Genomic DNA, 19,189 nt, shown 5'->3' with positions numbered 1-19,189 from the left:
GACATTCCAGCCACTTCAGGGGAGTAACATTTTATGATGCTCTGAGCCTGCATGTCGACAATGGTATGGTTTGACCTACTTCAAAAATAACAGCTAACAATCCAAGGGAAGATTTGGCAGTAACTGTTAAGGCATTTTCCTCTCCTTTTTACATGGAAGGAAATTCAATTTTTTTATTCATGATACCTCTTAAATCCCACAACCGTGTGATAACCATCTTCCTAAATGGTAGAAACATGTTTAACTCACATCAGACTAGGCTGCGTTTTGATTTTTTTCAACAATCAAAACTTCATTCCTGGTCAGAGCAGAGGCAGTCCATTAAGGAGTGGTTGGACTGTGCTACTATAATCTTTTTATTTGTGTCCAACATTTCTTTTTTGTTGTTTTTTTTTTTTTACAGAATATCAGGTTTTGCGTTTGGGCACTCAAAGCGTGGCTAACGGGATGAGATAGAAAGCCTTCTTAATAATGGTTAGACTTTGGAATCTATCCTGAAAGAACATTCTTATCTATAAAATCGGATATTTTAGTAGATATGAACCATGATTATGCTTTAGAGTCACCTGGAAAATATATCTCTTTTTTACTATAAATTCTAGGTTCTTGTTCTCAGACCTCCTACATTCAAATCTGCAGCAGGGGCAAGTCTCAGGAATCTGGAGTTTTTTTAAAGGCCCAGTGGGGTAATTCACTGCCCTGGACCACCCCTAGTCAGCAATTCCTCCTCCCATATAACAGAAGTGGCCCAATTATGTTAGTATTTGTGTATTAACCATTTGCTATGCCTTTGAATTTGCGCTGGACCTGTAAGACACACAGTTGTTGAAAGTAAGATGCCATTTTGATCTTTTCTCTCTGGCACATGTGAAGTGAATAGATAAAAACCTTAGAAATAGTAAAGACATCAGAACTTCATTCTGTAAGTGATACTTGAGCTATGGCATAGAAGATGGACCATTTTTTATAAAGAATAGATTAAGAAGAAGAGAGGACTGTAAAAAAAAAAAAAGCGAAAGAAAAAGTGATCAAAAATAGCCTGAAGAAATCTCCTCCATGACTGCCAAGGCAGCTCCCACTGTTAAACACCAGAATGAAATCAGGGAGCATAAATCTGAGAGAAGCCCTTTAACTTTGGCAAGTCAATGGGAAGGAACAAAACCACAAGATGAGCAACATAACTTCCTAGAAGATTTTTCTCATCAAACAATGATCAGAATTTAGAGAAGGGTAGGAAGCATATAATTAGCAAGATTTTGGATCCATGGTTGTTCAAACTCTCAGTGGCCAGGCAGATAGATTGGAGCCTGTTTGCTGTGTTTGTTAAAGGATAAACACATGGGATCATGACCAAGTGTTTAAGCTGTGGTCACATTCCACTGAACAGAACAGCAAATTGATTAATTTGTTCAATAAATATTTATTGAGCACCTTGCTGTATGCCAGGAACCAGAGATAAAGCAATGAAAAAGAAACAGAATCATACCGATTCCAGTGTGGGAAGGACTGTTGAGATAATACAGTCCAGGGCAGGGCTTATCAGTCCTTAATGGGCATATAAAAATACCTGCAACCTTGTTAAACCTGATTCCATGCTTCTGCAGCAGGGTCTAGCAGTATATATTTCTTGCACACTCCCAAGTAGTGCCTTTGCTGCTGGAAGACTGATCACATTTTGAGTAGCAAAGACAAGGAGATCCAAAAAATCGACCTCCAGATGTATATCACCTTCATGACTGATAAAGGCAAAATGAGAGAATATAGCCTACCTAAAGCACCAGACGGGCCTCTTACCTTCACCCAGAATTAGGCAAGGTCAAGCAGTCAGTCAGAAATACAGACAGACTGCACCGGAGCAAACTTTCCCCAGGAGGGAGGGGCGGCCCCTGGAGGACAGCAAAGAAGGCATGCCCTCTGTGGGCGGCTAATTCTCAAAAGAATTGTTAAATAACAATTCTCATGGACTTGTTATTTAAAGTGCATTGCTACCAGGGAAAAGGCAGAAACTACACAAAGCATTGCTAGATTTTTTTTTTTTTTTTTTTTTCAAAATTAACCAAAGTGAGACTCTGCCACTCCTGGAGAGGCCTACGTGAAGGGGAAGAGAGCCTGAACAATCCCATCTCAACCTGGAAGGAAAGATCAGAAATGGGGAAGACCATTCTCAGCAGCATCAGTGAACCAAATTCTTTGTACCACATGGCACAGCCACCCCGCAATGGGCCCAGCACTGAAATCAAGGATGATGATCAAGTGAGGTGAGATTTGTGAATTTTACATACCAGCTATGGTTTAGTGCAGTGTTTTTTCCAACATGATTCTGCACATAAATCACCTGGGGATCTTGTTAGACTGTAAGATTTTCAATAGGTCTAGGGTGGGCCCTGAGGTTCCAGATTGCTAAAAAGCTTCCAGGGGATACTGAAGTATATATTTTGAGTAGCAATGGAAGGGAATTTTTTTTATTTAAACACTTAATTCTGTCTCTGCGTCAGATTTGAAAAAGCAAGAATATTAGTAGATTTTAATTTTCTGTCTACCATGGACTTGTTATTTAAAGTGCATTGCTACCAGCATATGATAATTAGAGTAAATAAACTTTGTTAATGATGGATAAAGTTAATTAGTCAAGTCCCTGACCCTTTCTTGTTACCAATAAAGACCTTGAGAGCCAGAAGGGGAAAATTGCTAGCCCAAACTCACATTAGTAGTTGATGTGAAAGCCTGGAATAAAATCACTTTCTTCTGACTGAGACTAGTTGCTGTTACATTTAGCTGTGCTGTTTGTCACTGGCAGACTGACCTTGACATTTGTTTCCCCATATACTCCGTGAAGTCATACTGATCAGAGTATCTCTCTTTACTGCACTTGAATGTCTAGAGAGGGGCGATGTAGTTCTAAACACCTCTCAGATATTACTGCCACTCAATTTAGCATAGTATCTCTTTGTCACTATCCAGGTTAAAATTCCAGTTCCTTTCCTTTAGATCCATCCAAGCTGTCGCAAATGGTAAGATTTCATTCTTTTTTATGGCCAAGTAATATTCCATTGAATATATGTGTCACTACTTTTTTATACACTCATCTATTGATGGGTATTTGGGTTACTTCCATGTCTTGGCTATTGAAAATAATGCTGCAATGAACATAGGAGTGCATATATATTTTTTACATTCATGTTTTTTGGGTTTCTTCAGATATATACCTTGAGGCAGAATTGCTGGGTTAAAAGACTGTTCCATTTTTAATTTTTTTGAGAAAACTCTCCATTGTTGCTGCACTAATCTGCCTTCCCACCAACAGTACACAAAGATTCCTTTTCTCCATGTCCTCTCCAACAGTTATTATGTGTTGATTTATTGAAGATAGCCATTCTGACAGGTGTGAGGTAATATCTCATTGTAGTTTTAATTTGCATTTTTCTGATGATTAGTGATGTTGGGAATCCTTTAAGATGTCTATTGGCCATCTATCTGTAAGTCCTCTTTGGAGAAGTGTCTATTCAGGTCCTCTGCCCAATTTTAATTGGACTGTTTTATTGTTGTTGAGATTGATAATTCTTTTTTTTTATTTCTGAAAATTTTATTTTATTTTATCTCATCAGCAGCATTTATCCACTCTATGCCCTCTTCACCTCCACCCAATCCCTCCCCCACCCCCCTGCAATAACCACACTATTGTCTATGTCCATGAGTTAAGAACTATAAGAACTTTTAACTTTTCTTTCTTCTTTGGAACATGTCTCAGCTTTTGCCTAGTTGTGCTGCCAGTGTGCAGACTCCAAGACCTTTGAAGAAACTTTCATCATTTATTTCTAGCCCAAACCTCCAGACTCTTTTCCAGTTTGTTTGACAAAACTAATCTCTGATAAATTACTAGCAAAAGTTAATGCCCACCAGTCAAAAACCACCAGGATCCCCCACCCCTCAAAGTCAACAAAGTTGCTTTCATTAATATGTGTTGATTTTGGGAGAAAACACACTGTACTGGTCTTTGGAGGGTGTGCTTCGGCACTGACATCCGGCACAATTCACCTTAGACCAGTTTATTGCATACCAATAGTTATATTAAGGTCATTCTTTATTGATAAGTGGAACATTTGAGGTAGCAGTTGTTTTGCCCAGAGGCCTTTAAAACAAACTAAGTAGGCACTCATCTGATATATTTATGAAAATATCATCTATACAGTGAACCCTCTATTTCCCAGAACCTGATTCAACGGACAAAATTCCCAGTCAGTATGTCATATGTGAAAATTAACACCTTATTAATTTAAAACTGCTTTTAACCAAGGTTTGCTTACAATTAAATTAACAGGCTATATTTTTGTTATTAATTCACTGTTATTTTAAACAAATTTTAGCAAATAGGCCATATGTTGGAAAAAAACACTGCAGTAATTTCGCCAACATAAATATTACATATCTACAACTGTAGTCTACATATTTCAATCCAAGAGTCACTGCGTGTAAATAACCGTCCATGAATGATTAGCACGTGATCACACCACAGTGCAACGTAGTAATTGGTTCTTTTGTCACCTGGTGTGACTTTCCGCAGCAGTTTTAATGCCTGCCTGCCACTGATGTTCCTGTGTGATTGAGCCACACCCTAGACCTGTGCATCTGCTTCTTCTCGGTGACTGGGGAATACACGCATTTACTAGACCTATAAGTATAAATTTAAAATTCCAGTTGTACATTTAGAAAAATTTTCTGTGAAATTAAATTTTTCATATATACTTAATTTTAATTTTACAAATGTGTCTGCATAAGTAAACACAGGAAAACTAGTTTGTCAATTTTTATGTTTTTTTTTTTACATTTGAAGGCATCCATTTTATTTTATTTATTTTTTTAATTAATTCATTTTTGTTACATATGTTTCTCCTTTTTCCCACACTGATACGCTCTCCCCCACCCTCCCCACCCTGTCCCCAGCTTTGTTGTCCATGTCCATTGTTCATGCATACATGCACATAAGTTCTGTGAGTGTCAGTCTGTATCCCACTTCCACGTCTCTGGGACTACCCCATTCCTCAGACTGTTATGTTCATTATATTCCACAAATAAGTGAAATCATATGATACTTGTGTTTCACTATTTGGCCCTTTTCGTGTAGGATAATACTTTTCAGGTTCCTTCACATCGTCTCAAAGGATAAGAGATCTTTCTTTCTTACTGCTGCATAGTACTCCATTGTGTATATGTACCACAGCTTTTGTTATCCATTCATCTACTGATGGACACTTAGGCTGTTTCCAGATCTTAGCTATTGTAAATAGTGCTGCTACAAACATGGGGGTATCTATATTCTTTCTGATTGGTGTTTCAGGCTTCTTAGGGTATATCCCCTAGAAGTGGGATCACTGGGTCAAATGAAAATTCAATTTTGAATTTTTTGAGGTAACACCATATTGTTTCCATAGTGGCTGCACCAGTCGGCATTCCCACCAGCAGTGTACTAGAGTCCCCTTTTCTCCACACCCTTGCTAACACTTGCTGTTTGATGATCTGTTTGTTGATGGTGGCCATTCTGACAGGTGTGAGGTGATACCTCATTGTTGTTTTAATTTGCATCTCTCTGATGATTAGTGATGTTGAGCATTTCTTCATATGTCTCTTAGCCATTTGTATGTTCTGTTTGGAGAAGTGTCTATTTAGGTCCTCTGCCCATTTTTTAATTGGGTCCTTTGTCTTCCTTTTGTGGAGTTGTATGAGCACACTATATATATTGGAAATTAACCCCTTATCTGATATATCATTTGCAATTATGCTCTTCCATACAGTGGGTTGCCTTTCCATTTTGATGATTGTATCTTTTGGTGTGCAGAAGCTTTTTAGTTTGATGTAGTCCCATGTGTTTATTTTCTCCTTTGTTTCTGTTGCCTTAGGTGATGTATCAGTGAAAATTCTGCTGCGTATGATGTCTGAAATTTTGTTGCCTACATTTTCTTCTAGGATTTTTATGGATTCATGAGTCACATTTAAGTATTTTACACATTTTGAGTTTATTCCTGTGTAGAGTGTAAGTTGATGGTCTAGTTTCATTTTTTTGCATGTAGCTGTCCAATTTTACCAACACCATTTATTAAAGAGGCTGTCTTTACTCCACTGTATGCTCTTGCCTCCTTTGTCAAATATTAATTGAGCATATTGTCTTGGGTCCATTTCTGGGTTCTCTATTCTGTTTCATTGATCTATCTGCCTATTCTTGTGCCAGTACCAGGCTGTTTTGATTACATTGGCTTTGTAGTATAACCTGAAATCTGGTAATGTGATCCCTCCAACTTTGCTCTTCTTTTTCAAGATTGCCGTGGTTATTCAGGGCCTCTTTTGGTTCCATATGAACTTTTGAAGTATTTGTTCCAGTTCTATGAAGTATGTGATTGGGATTTTGATGGGGATTGCATTGAATCTATAGAATGCTTTGGGTAATATGGACATTTGAATGATGTTAATTCTTCCAATCCATGAACAATGTATGTGCTTCCACTTTTTTATATCTTCCTCTATTTCTTTTTCAATGACCTGTAGTTTTCTGCAAATAGTTCCTTTATTTCTTTGGTTAAGTTTATTACTAGGTATCTTAATTTTTTTGCTGTGATGTTAAATGGGATTGTTTTTTTTAGTTTCTCTTTCTGTGAGTTAATCATTGCTGTATAAGAATGCTATCGATTTCTTGATGTTAATTTTGTATCCTGCTACTTTGCCAAATTCATTTATTAAATCTAGTAGATTTTTGATGGAGTCTTTGGAGTTTTCTAAGTATAATATTATGTCATCTGTGAATAACGACAGTTTCACTTCCTCCTTTCTAATTTGGATCTCTTTTACTTTTTCTTGCTATCTGATTGCTGTGGCTAAGACTTCCAGTACTATGTTAAATAAAAGTGGTAAAAGTGGGCATTCTTGTTTTGTTCTTGTTCTTAAAAGAAATGCTTTTATTTTTTGCCCATTGAGTATGATGTTGGCTGTAGGTCTTTCATATATGGCCTTTATTATGTCAAGATATGATCCCTCTATTCCCAGATTGTTGAGCGTTTTTATCAGAAATGGGTGCTGAATTTTGTCGAATGTTTTTTCAGCATCTATTTATATGATCATATGTTTCTTATCTTTCATTTTGCATGTGTGGTGTATCACATTTATTGATTTGTAAATACTGTACCAGCCTTGCATCTCTGGGATGAATCCCACTAGATTGTGGTAAATAATTTTTTTGATGTATTGCTAGATTTGATTTGCTAGTATTTTGTTCAGGATTTTGTCATCTATGTTCATCAGGGATATTGACCTGTAGTTTTCTTTCTTTGTAGGGTCTTTTTCTGATTTTGGGATTAGAATTATGTTGGCCTCATGAATCGAGTTTGGAAGTCTTCCTTCTTCTTGAATATTTTGAAATAGTTTGAGGAGAATGGGTATTAGTTCTTCTTTGAATGTTCAGTAAAATTCCCCCATGAAACCATCCGGGCCTGGGCATTTGTTTGCTGGGAGAATCTTGATTACATCTTCAATTTCTTTTGTTGTTATTGGTCTGTTCAAGTTTTGTATCTCTTCCTGGTTCAGTTTTGAGAGACTATGTGATTCTAGAAATTTGTCCATTTCACTTAGATTGTCAAATTTGTTGCCGTATAATTGTTCATAATATTTGTTCACAATCCGTTCTATTTCTATGGTGTCAGTTATTATTTCTCCTCTTTCATTTCTGATTTTGTGTATTTGGGTTCTCTCTCTTTGTTTCTTGGTGAGTCTAGCTAAGGGTCCATCAATCTTGTTTATCTTTTCAAAAAACCACCTCTTTGTTTCATTGATCCTTTGAATTGGTTTTTTGGTCTCCATGTCATTTATTTCTGCTCTGATCTTTACTACTTCCTTCCTTCCACTTGCTCTTGGGTTTTCTTTTTGTTTACGTTCTAGTTCTTTAAGTTGTGAGGTTAGTCTATTAGAACTATTTCCTGTTTCTTGTGGTAGGCCTGTAGTTCTATGAACTTCTCTCTCAGAACTGCTTTAGCTGAATCCCATAGATTTTGTGTTGTTGTGTGTTCATTTTTATTGGTTTCCAGGAATTTATTAATTTCTTCCTTGATCTTCATGGTAACCCATTCATTGTTCAATAACATGCTATTTAGCCTCCATGTGTTGAAATGTCTTTGCATGTTCTTGTTGCAATTGATTTCTAATTCCATGCCACTGTGATCTGAGAAGATGCTTGATATGATTTCAATCTTCTTGAACTTGTAGAGACTTAGTTTGTGCCCTAACATGTGGTCTATCTTTGAGAATGGCTCATGTGCCCTTGAGAAGAATGTAAATTCTGTAGTTTTGGGGGGTAATTCTCTGTACATATCTATTAAATCCATTTGATCTAGAGCTTCATTTATAGTCTGTGTTTTCTTGTTATATTTTGTCTAGATGATCTATCTAGTGATGTCAGTGGAGTATTGAAGTTCCCTGCTGTCATTGTATTGCTGTTGATTTCTCCATTGAAGTCCTCCCGAAGATTTTCAATATATGTGGTGCTACTATATTGGGTTCCTATATGTTTACCAGGGTTATATCTTCCTGTTGGATAGATCCATTCAATATTATGTAGTGGCCTTCTTTGTCTCTAGTTATGGCCTTCATTTTGAAATCTACTTTATCAGATATGAGTATTGCTACCCCAGCTTTTTTTTTTTGTTTGCCTGAAAGATTTTTTTCCATCCCTTCCCTTTCAAACTATGTGAGTCTTCTGCTGTGAAGTGGGTCTCTTGTAAACAACATATATGTGAGTCATGCTTTCTTATCCAGTCAGCTACTCTGTGTCTTTTTATCATAGCATTCAAATTATTCACATTTAAGGTGATTATTGATATGTACTTCTTTATTGTCATTTTTGTTTAGTGTGGTTCTATTTTTCTTCCTATTTCTTCTACTAATAACAGCAGTACTTTTAACATTTCTTGCAGTGCTGGTTTGTTGTTAATATAGTCCCTTAGCGTTTTTTTTTTGTTTTGTTTTGTTTTGTTTTGTTTTGTTTTTTTTTTTGTCTGGGAAGCTTTTTATTTGACCTTCTATCTTGAATGATAGCCTTGCTGGATAGAATAGTCTTCAATTCAGATTCTTGTTTTTCACGACCTTGATTACTTTGTGCCATTCCCTTCTGGCCTATAGTGTTTCTGTTGAAAAGTGAGCTGAAACCTTATGGGGCTTCCTTTGTAGGTAACCTGTTGCTTGTCTCTTGCTGCCTTTAGGATTCTCTCTTTGTCTTTAATTTTTGGCATTTTAATTACTATGTGTCTTGGTGCGGGCCTGTTTGAGTTCTTCTTACTTGGGGCTCTCTGTGCTTCTTGAACTTGAATGCCTTCTTCCTTCACCAAGTTAGGAAAGTTTTCTGTCACTATTTCTTCAAATATATTCTCTAACCCTTGCCCATTTTCTACCTCTTTGGGTAATCCTATGATACAAATGTTATTACGTTTCAAGTTGTCCCATAGTTTTCTTAAGCTATCTTCCTGTTTTTTAATTGTTTTTTCCTTTTGGTTTTCTGATTGGTTGATTTTTTCTACCATGTCTTCTAATTCACTGGTCTGGTCCTCAGCTTCCTCTACTCTGCTTGTTAGTCCTTCCAATATGTTCTTTACTTCTGTTATGTCATTCTATATTTCCACTTGGTTGGTTTTCACTGTTTCTATATCTTTACACATGGTGCTGATGTCCTTACTCATGCTGTTGAGCTTCCTCAAAATCATGGCTCTGAACTCTACCTCTGATAATTTGCTTAGCTGCATTTCATTGATATCATCTTCGATAGAGTTCTCTTGTTCTTTCATTTGGGATTTGTTTCTTTGTTTCACCATTTTGGCTATCTCAGTGGGTTTTAGAGCCTGCCAAATTTTCCCTGTGAGTATTGGTGTCCTGCTGTTTGTGGCTCCCTCAACTGGGTTTGGATGAGCCTGGGTGGACCCACGTTAAATACCACTGTCAAGTCTTACTTTCCTGGGTAGATTTGCAAGCCCAGGAAAGGTTCAGTTATCCTCTAGCTTTTTTCTGGAGGCTAGTAGTCTCAGTTACTCAAGACCTTGGAATGTAGCCCTGGTGTTTTGCATAAGAGGATTTCTAGACCATGGGATTGCTGGTTGTTAATGAGCCTCATTTTGCATTTCTTTGCCTCACCTGGGAAAGTCTGAAATTCTGAGCAAGGGCTGCTGCTTTTCCCCACAGCTCTGGGAAGGAGCACACTGGCCACTGTCCTTTGTGGCCGCAACTCAGCAAAAACTCTGAGTGCCCTCCAAATCCCGGGTGTTCGCATAGAGTTCCAGCCCAGTCTGCCCTCCCTCTGATGGGTGCATGGCTATGGCTATTTTAGCGCTCTGTCCCTGGGTATCTGCGCTGGGGAGCACCCTTTATTCCCCAAGGGCTCTGCCCACAGCTAAAACTGCTGCTGCTTGTGGGATCCCAGTCCACCACCCTCTTACACCTCCGCCAGTGTCCCTGGTTATATGGTCCTGTCCTGCTGTTTTTCTGTTGCTTTTTTTCAAGGATTTGTCTTTATTTTAGTTGTAATTCCCGTTTGGTCCTGGGAGATTATCTGTGTAGCTTCCATTCACTCTGACTCCATTTTCACATCCTCTATGCCTATCTTGTGTGCACCTGGGTCACACAGGCCTCTCTGGTGCCCCTGCACCCTGCAGGTCCCAAGGGTAACTGGATGGCACAGTCCCTTTGGGGACCTGGCTCTTTGCCTATGTTATGGGCTGCTGGGTTGCAGAGGCCTCTCTGGTGCTTCAGCATCCTGCAGGTCCCGTGGGCAAGCAGCTAGATTGCACCAGTCCCTCTGGGCTTCAGCTTCCCACCACTCTTGTGGGCTACTGGGTCCCAGAGGACTCTCTGGTGCCCCCGCACCCTGCAGGTCCCACAGGCAGACAGCTGGATTGCACCAGTTCCTCTTGGGCTCTGGTTTCCCACTGCTCTTGTGGGCCACTGGACCACACAGGCCTCTGTGGAGCCCCAGGACCTACTACTGGTGGCTGGGGAGTGCTGCTGCCCTGTGGGGCTCAACTCCTGCTCAGTTTTTGCTGTAGTTTTTGAGGGATGGGTCTCAGCTGTTGGTCTGTGCTTCTGTTGCCTGAAGATGGATGTCTGCTCCCCAGCCTCTTGTGCTGGCGGTATATCTCTACTCTGATTGGGCTGCTACTGTGGTGGATGGTGCTGGGCTCCCGGCTGTCCTGGGCTTCTACGACCAGCACCTTGTGAGCTCCACTACTGTGTACTGGTCTGTGTTGACACAGAGTGTCCACTGGTCCAATGGTGCCAGGTGTGCTGGTGGGCTCAGGTTGCTGGGCCGTAGCAGCTCCCACTGCCTCCTCCCAGGGAAGAAAGATTTGAGATCTTCCAAAATGGTGGGACCTCCCCATTGCACAGGGAGAACTGCCCCGAAGAACAGCTAGCTGGCTGCTTCCATCCACAGCACAGGAACATTCTGCTCCGCGTCTCTGCACTGTAGGAGTTTGGTAGTCTACCTTCACGTCCACTCACACTCTCTCACACACTCATCCTTCCTCCAGTCCTGCCCATTGCCATCTTCACTCTATAATTTGTCAATTTTTTAACATATGCATTCAGAAAATCTACTTTATTATATACCAGACTTTTGGCTTTAATGGACACCCCTTTGTCCAAATTAGTCAATTATATTGATGTTTTACTGTATATTAAAATGTCTCTCTGAAGAAGGGATGCAAAAGTTAAGGGAATGATACATTAGGTATTCATCTGACTTCTGTTATAATTAGATTTTCAAACACTCTGTACATAGAAAGAACACAACTCAGTTAAAGGTAAATATCTGTACTATGGAAGTATTGATTAAATTTAAATATTCTGGATTTCTTATTGTTAAAATGTTAACTCTATACTAAATACCAATAGACTAAAGTCATTTCCTGTATTATTTTTCAGAAGTTTATATTGAAGAGGAAACCCAGCTTTAATATTAATAAGTTCAATGAAGAATAATTCCATGGAAGAGGTAATGAATTTATGTAATATTTATATAACAGAGATAAGTTGCTTCGAAGACTTGAAAGTAGGGTCATAGAATTTTAACTAAAGGTTAAACTTTTGGAGTAATAGTCTTCAAAATAGCTATCACTGAGCTCATGTCTCTCTTGAAGTTTAGGCTACATTTCAAATATATGATTTATAATAAGTAAGGTATTGGTTAAAGATAAGTAATATTATTAAATGTATCTCATCTATGTAAAGGGCACTTCCCTATTACTATTTCATCTATTTATATTCAATTATTATAAAAAATGGACAATTTTTCAGGACATGTCAAAGGCAAATGATTACAGCTCTATTTCTGGCCCTTACTGTCAGCTGATTCTCAGCTTGTTAAAAGTTAAATTTTCAAATATTCACCATTCTAAGTCAAAATGAATAACTATTTTTTGGCATAGACTTAGTAAATGGTCTTGTTTTCAGAGTATAAGTTTCTTTTATAATGTTACTATTCTCACATACATTTTTGTATTCCTAAACACTCCTGGCATTCTTTTGAAAAAAAATCACAAATATTATGTTACATGTGAGAGGAAGTCAGGTGGAAAAAGAAGTATCTTGAGACAAACTTCCAATCCATCAGCTATCAAGGGAAGTACAGAGTCCGTGACCTTGAGGCCACTGCAGCATAACCCATCTCACCACTGTGGCCTAATCTAGAACGTCTCTCCCTGAAGACCCTACTGTTCTGTGAAACCTGACTTCATACAGTACTTCAGTCTTGCTCATTGCAATTCTTCACATTTTCTCAGACCATTTCTTTTTCATGTATGAATTTATCTTTTTTTCTCCATCACGCTTTCAATGTTGGAATATCTTTTTTTCTTTTTTTTTTTTTTCAGATAGAGTGGGAGGAAGAAAAGAGAGAGAGAGAGAGAGAGAGAGAGAGGGAAAGAGAGAGAAACACCAATGTGAGAGAGACACATGGATTGGTTGCCTCACCTAAAACCCTGACCAGGGCCGAGGACTGAATTCATAACTTAGGTATGTGCTTTTGACTGGGAATCAAACCCATGACTCTTTGGTCCACAGGCTGGCGCCCTAACTGCTGAGCAAAACTGGCCAGAGTTCATTCAATTATAAACTGCCCACAGCATGTTACCAAAGTGCCTTATACATAGAGCACATCAAGAAGTATTCATTGACTAACTTATTTACTTATGTAATTTCTATTTGGACTATCTCTTCTGGTATCCTGCTACTTAAAGAAAAACCACTGTCAAAGTCTCCCTTTTCTCATTACTTATGTATATCCAATATGTTCATTTCCCGTTAGCCAGTGAAAGTCTTTAAAGGATAAGAAACACCAATACAAGCCCCCATCAGTTAACTAAATGTTTTTTCTGATCATACAAGGATACACGCTAAACTAAAGAAATGTGTGACTGTCAGCATGAGTAGAAATATTCAGTCAGCATCAACATCTCTCAAGCTTTGCAGCACCCTCCTTCATCCTCTTTCCCACCTAATGTCTCCATCCTATCTCAACGTGGTCTAGACTGCAGGGCTTAGAACGGGACCAGATTTAAAACAAATAATTCTATCATGAAACAGGTTTTTGGATTAGATTCTAATGTAATAGCAAGTCATCTGGAACCTTACCTATCAAAGAGATTTAAATATTAGTTTTAAAAATTACCAAAGACTTGCCTGATTCCCAGTCAGGGCACATGCCTGGATTACAGGCTCCAACCCCAGTAGGGTGTGTGCAGGAGGCAGCCAATTGATGTTTCTCCCTCATATCAATGTTTGGTTTTTTTCTTTCTTTCCCAAATAAATAAGTAAATAAATAAACAAACCAAATCAATGAAAATGTGTTAAATAATAATAAAAATTACTGAAAACTTACAGAAAAACACTATTCAATTATATTGAAAACATTATCTCTTCATGTGAGCTATTATTATTTTTTTATATACCCATTGACCAAACTTTGGTCATTTGTGTCATTAGACCTAACAGTAATGAAACCAGGGTTAGGATAGCACCTTCTGAACATCTACTACTGCTGTATATTAATGACTTTACATACAGAATTATATTTAATTATTATAAAATCCCTGAAAAGTTGGCTTATTATACCCATTTACAGATAAAGGAACTGAGGCTTGTGCAAGTTGACTGTAAGTAAAATAATAAAATGTAACACTGTGTAATCAGTATATTCATAATTAGAGCATAAAGATAGATAAATAATAGACATATAGCTAGATAGATAAATGTTTAGAAAGAAAGACTGGAAGAAAAGTCCTCAAAATGGAGATTACATGTTGAGAACTAGGAGAAAGGGGAATCCTTATGCATTGTTGGTGGGACTGAAAATCACTATAGACAATATGAAGATTCCTCAAAAAACTAAAAACAGGTTGACCATATGACTCAGAAATCTCATTTCTGGGTAGTTATCCAAACAAAACAAAAACACTAATTTGAAAAGACATATCACCCCTAACTATACGGCAGCATTATTTACAATAGCGAAACTGTGGAAGCCAGCTGTCTATTAATAGAGTAATGGATAAAGAAGTTGTGGTATGTATACACAATGGAATATTACTCAGCAATAACAAAGAATGAGATCTTGCCATTTGCAACAATACGATGAACCTAGAGATCATTATGTTAAGTGAAATGTCAGACACAGAAAGACAAATACCCTATGGTTTTTTTTATTAATTAATTAATTAATTAATTAATATTGTGATCATTGTGCATGGTGAGAGATGATTACAAGATTTAGTGAGGTGATCACATTGTAAGGTACATAGATTTTGAGTCCCTATGTTGAAAACCTGAAACTAATACAGTATTGTATACCAACTACACTTAAATTATTAAAAAATGGAAGTTGGTACTATGTGAAAAGATTTAAATATCAGGATGGTAATTGTATGCTGTGACAGTGATGTGAGCTAATGACAAGGTGGTATCATTTTGTATTATGTAGATGTATCAAATCAATGCATTGTTTACCTTAAACTTACATGTTCTATGTTAATTATATCTCAGTAAAGCTGGAAAAAAATCTACCTAGATCCCAAACTGATGTTCTTAAATAGACACCTCTCCAAACAGGACATACAAATGGCTAAGAGACATATGAAGAAATGCTCAACATCACTAATCATCAGAGAGATGCAAATTAAAACAACAATGAGGTATCACCTCACACCTGTCAGAATGGCCACCATCAACAAACAAATCATCAAACAAGTGTTGGCGAGGGTGTGGAGAAAAGGGGACTCTAGTGCACTGCTGGTGGGTATGCAGACTGCTGCAGCCACTATGGAAAACAATATGGTGTTACCTCAAATAATTCAAAATTGAATTGCCATTTGACCCAGTGATCCCACTTCTAGGAATATACCCTAAGAAGCCTGAAACACCAATCAGAAAGAATATATGTACCCCCATGTTCGTGGCAGCACTATTTACAATAGCTAAGATCTGGAAACAGCCCAAATATCCATCAGTAGACAAATGGATAAAAAAGCAGTGGCACATATACACAATGGAGTACTATGCAGCTGTAAGAAAGAAAGATCTCTTATCCTTTGAGACAACATGGAGGGACCTGGAAAGTATTATCCTAAGCGAAAAGGGCCAAAGAGTGAAAGACAAGTATCATATGATCTCACTTATTTGTGGAATATAATGAACATAACAGTCTGAAGAATGGGGTAGCCCCAGAGACATGGAAGTGGGGTACAGACTGACTATCCCCAGAAGAGGGGGTGGGGGGAAGATAAACCACAGAACTTATATGTATGTATCCATGGATAACAAAGCTGGGGAGAGGGTGGGGGAATCAGTGGGGGAAAAAGGAGAAACATCTGTAACAAAAATAAATTAATTTAAATTCAAAAAAGCAAGGTTCTTAGTTTTCTTTTTTCTTTTTTTTTAATTTATTTATTTTTTTATCCTCGCCCGAGGACATTTTTCCATTTTTTGTTCAGATAGAGTGGGAGGGAGAGAGTGGAAGAGAGAGAGAGAGAAACATCGACGTGAAGGGACACATCGAGTGGCTGCCATCCACACGACCAACCAGGGCCGGGGACAAACTGCAACCGAAGTACGTGCCCTTAGCGGGAACCGAACCTGGGTCTCTCCGGACCGCAGGACGACGCTCTAACCGCTGAGCCAAACTGGCCAGGGCAGTTTTCTATACTATGGTTTCTAAATAATATGATATATCCTTCTAAGTATGGTGCTGTGTGCAAAATGCTCACATTAAAGTTCATTTGCTGCAATAGGAGTTACTGTGTATGGCAGAGCTGTGGTTGCCAAGTCAAGGGCCACATGGCCAGGCAGGGAAAGGAGTCAAGTGGGCCTCAGCCCGAAGACAGAGAGAGGGTGGGCATGGGTGACAACCAAGCACACGCCTGGTCCTAAGTGACCCTCTGCCCAGTCTCAACCTATTGCAGCACCTGGAATTATGGGCTCAATATTGCCTGATCTGGTTTTTCAAGGGAAGCCAGAAATGAGATTTTTATGGTAAAAATGTTGTTTGTCCATTTTGGAAACTAACCCATATCATTTTAAAACACTACATAAATCCAAATAGTGGTGGTTGGTCACATCTGATTGGCCATTTGATATCCTCTGTAAATCATATGCAAAAAAAAAAAATGCCTTAATCTCAATCATTATCAATTTTAATTGTTTATCTGATAAGATTATTAAGCTTAGCAGTCAAGCCTGTCTTAATTTAGAATACTATATTTTATTTTGAGCATAAAGAAGCCTAAATGACTGGAATTTCTTGTTTCTTAAATGTTTCATAAAATTGGTTTTATTTCTTTGTCAGTGGATTGTGTAATGACAAGGCTACCCCTAAAATTCACCCAGTCATGGTCACCCTTGGCTTTAGAGTTCTTTTTTCTGAGTTTATAAACATTAAAGGTTCTTTAATTGAGCTGCTCATATTAGCTCTATTCTACACTGAACTACACAAGGGATTCACCTTTTTCCTTACTTCCCACCCAAATATCCCAACCCATTTTCTCATACACAAACACAAACTCCAAATACTAAACACACAAACTATTGACTCGACTGAAGGTTAGATAGACAAATAAGAGATTTATAGAGTAATAATATGAACTATTTTAAGTATTTGATACTCTTGGTTCTAAAAGGCCTTTGGCCATTCACTGCTGTGTGGGTTCATCCAGAATAATTCTGCTGGCCCAGCCACATCACTGGATCGTGTCATCTTTCCTTGCGCTCTCTGTTTATTATCTGTTTTTTCCCCTTTCTCTAAAATCCAGAAACTAATTTAATATTATATTCAGTCCCCAAATCCCCCCGTCCTCCCCACCCCCCCTTTTTTTTTTGGCTTGACTCTGCTTTTAGGCTCTTTCTTACAAGACTTCGCAAGGTATATTCTTAAACAAAGGGAGTTCTCCCTCTAATCAGGAATTCTGGTGCCAAGGATAAAACCACCTTCCGCTTTCCATCTCTTAGGGTTTAAGAAAGGTATTTCATCAGGGTCTTTTTGTTTTACATTTTCATATTTTTAAAAATATATTTTGAATGCACATATTAATTTATTGCAAAGCAGAAACCATGATTTAGTGATTCCCAGGATCACTAAAAAGAAACAGTGCTTTTTTTGCCATATCAGAATATAAAAAATTATCTTTCATTTTGGAATAACTTTAATGAACAGATAATTTGCAAAAGCATTAAAGTTCATACATACCCCTTACTAGCTTCCCCTAATGTTAACATGTTACCTGACCATGGTACAAACACCAAAACAAAGAGAGTGACATTGTTACAATACTATTAACTAAACTTTCATTTTGATTTTTTCACCAATGTCTTTTATCTGTTCCAGCATCCAATTCAGGATACCATACTGCTTTTGGAGGGTTATTTTTAAGGAAGCAGCTGATTCATGACAACTACTCCAGCATAACATTCATTAAATGGAATTTGCCATTATTTCCACTTTGTGACTGAAATGACTGCCACCATCATTCACAAGTAGCATTTGCATCAATAAGGCATGTAACTACCTTGAAATGACCACTCCCCCCACCCCCTTCTTCCAGGTGCAATGGTTTTGGACAGGCAACACCACTGTCATCCCTCTGAACAAAGCATTTCCTTGAGCCACACACCAGTACAGAAAGTTATGGGCCTTACAGTAAAAGATTTTGAATTACAGAGCATAGGTTAGAAGATAAATAATATATGAGACATCATTCTAGAAGGAAACCATAATAATTTTATTAAAAAAAAAACCACATACATTTTAAACTTGGGGTGGTGAACACACAATTTAATATAGATGATGTATTATAGACTTGTATCCCTGAAACCTATATAATTTTATTAACTAATGTCACTTCAATAAATCCAATTAAAAACATTTAAAAATGTTGTCATGTTTTTTGACTACTGGAATTTAGCATATATATTACTAGAGTAATATATCATCCTAAACCCTTTTTATTATCTGTCTGTATCCTTACCAAGTTTACCAGAATTTTGTAGAAAACAAAGAAAAACCAAACAAAAACTTCCTTCCAAGAGCCTTGAAAACAAACCTTGAAAGACATAATCCAGTTCTGTGATTGGAAACATTTGGTTAAAACATAGGCCTAGTAGAAGGCTTACTAGACTAATGTGCACCACTGTCTGAAAAAGAAATCTGACTTGCAGGGTTTCCCAAACATCAACTGACCAGAGAACCTTTTATTTTTTTTAGGCATAGTAACTTCTCCAAGAGAATAAAACTTTAAAAGTGTTGGACAGCATATGTTCTTGTGACTCCAAACTGGATAGAAATTTAGAAGTCTTTTAGATCCAACTTCCCCTCCCACAGTAATTCTCATGGGGGGTTTATCAGCTCCTACTTCCAAAGACACGTATGGTATGCCCTACCACTTTTAGAAAACACTAGTTTGAGGAAAGAAAGAACCTTTTTATTCTGTGCCTGAATTGCCCACTTTTGACGTCCTTCAGTCACTCCAAAGTGACTTTATCGCTTTTTCAGGATGGCACTTCTTGGGGTAAGCTGGGGCTTTATTTGAGGTCAGCACTTCTGAATTACCAGTGCATGCATCAGATATGTCAAGGGTTTTGTTTATAATAACTTTTCTGGGGCTTCTAGCAAAATCTCTAGTGGTAC

Source organism: Molossus molossus, unplaced genomic scaffold, assembly GCF_014108415.1.
Source record: "Molossus molossus isolate mMolMol1 unplaced genomic scaffold, mMolMol1.p scaffold_m16_p_8, whole genome shotgun sequence".
NCBI lineage: Eukaryota > Metazoa > Chordata > Mammalia > Chiroptera > Molossidae > Molossus > Molossus molossus.
The sequence above is the reverse complement of the archived record's forward strand: the minus strand, read 5'-3'. Positions refer to the sequence as shown.